The sequence below is a fragment of the Thunnus maccoyii genome, chromosome 14 (genome assembly GCF_910596095.1).
Source record: "Thunnus maccoyii chromosome 14, fThuMac1.1, whole genome shotgun sequence".
NCBI lineage: Eukaryota > Metazoa > Chordata > Actinopteri > Scombriformes > Scombridae > Thunnus > Thunnus maccoyii.
The window spans coordinates 5710199-5711606 of record NC_056546.1 but is presented as its reverse complement, the minus strand read 5'-3'; the positions used below and the strand labels follow the sequence as shown (position 1 = coordinate 5711606).

The 1408-nt window shown below is 39.3% G+C and overlaps 1 long non-coding RNA gene across 1 annotated transcript; it reads right to left on the bottom strand.

Moving 5' to 3' along the window:
* Positions 1 to 748, bottom strand: LOC121912185. Its single transcript, XR_006100023.1, has 2 exons — positions 245 to 748; positions 1 to 158 (listed from the first exon to the last, which is right to left on the bottom strand). It is a non-coding gene; the product is annotated as an uncharacterized LOC121912185 (long non-coding RNA).
* Between the last annotated feature and the right edge of the window lie 660 nt (positions 749 to 1408).

Genomic DNA, 1408 nt, shown 5'->3' with positions numbered 1-1408 from the left:
CAAGTTCAGACAATGTTTAATCATAAATAATACCACTGAGACAGATAAGACTTTGACAGAAGAGAGTATTAGTTCTTATTTTACAATCATGTTATGAGTCGAAGTAGCACTTTTTCACCCCAGCATTAATCCAGGTTTGGGTCTTTTGTCTCCTTTTTCTGCCAGAAAACATTATCACATCAGTATTAGTCAAATTCAGGCGTTTAAGATAAAATGCTTCACAATACATCACTGTTTGACTCACTTCACATAAATCTTCCCAAGCCTGGATTTACTGCTTATGGGACCACTTCTCATTCACCACACGTCAGAGGAAACAGCAGGGGGCAGAGCCGTCTCCTGCAGTGTCCCCCTCCCTCCAGAAACTGCTTCATGCCGAAATCTGTCTCGAGTCCAGGCTGAAGACTAGTTTGTTCATGTCAGCCTAAATCAGGTCCATCCCACCTTACGCGTCATTTCTTTCCCTGCTGTTCCCCCAGAGTTAGACTTTGACTTACTTCTGCTGCAAACACAGGTGTAAGATGTGAACATACGCAAACTTGTTTTAGTCATTTAAGAGGACATTACAGTACTTACAGTACATGAATTCTCTGGAAATTTACCCTGACCATACCATAACCAGTTACCCTAAAGGCACTAGTATACTTCAACAGAAGAACCTGTCGAATGATCTGACAGCATCTGAAACACCATCCCTCCATTCCTTTCCGACATAATTAAGAGGCTGAATCTGACAATATTTGTAACTTTATCAAACCACAGCCTGGTCGCCAGAATAAAACGTTGGCATTGTACGTTTCTGCAAACCACAGAAACGTTGAATATCTACATTTCAAGACGTGAAATACGTAGCATATTGACATTTCAACAATACGTATCATATCAAAATGTCAAACAAAACGTATTATATCAACATTTCCAAAATATGTATCACTTCAACATTTCTAAAGTGACGTAGTTCACATGTGATCTATATGAGCTGATTTTTCCTATATAGGAGGAGGAGGGGCCGGTGGATGGTTTGTAAGTTTGTTGGCAGCAAGTTGGAAATCAGCAGAGAAGATGGTTCGAGACCACCTCGAAACCAATATCCGCTTCCCATTTCAACCAACTTTTAGCGAGACATCAGGACATTTTCTGGCGAGAAAACCAGCCTTTTTTTAGTGAGACATCTGCCGTTTTTATTTTATTTTTTATTTTTATTTTAACCCAAACCATGATCTTTCCCTAACCAAGTGGTCTTTGTGCCTAAACCTAACGAGACCTTGACCACAGCGTTGTCACACCATAAAACATCATTATTCAACAGGTAGAAATGTTAATATGCTACATTTGTAGAAATGTTGATATGATACATATTTCACGTGTTGAAACGTATATATTCAACGTTTCTGTGGTTTGTAGACAC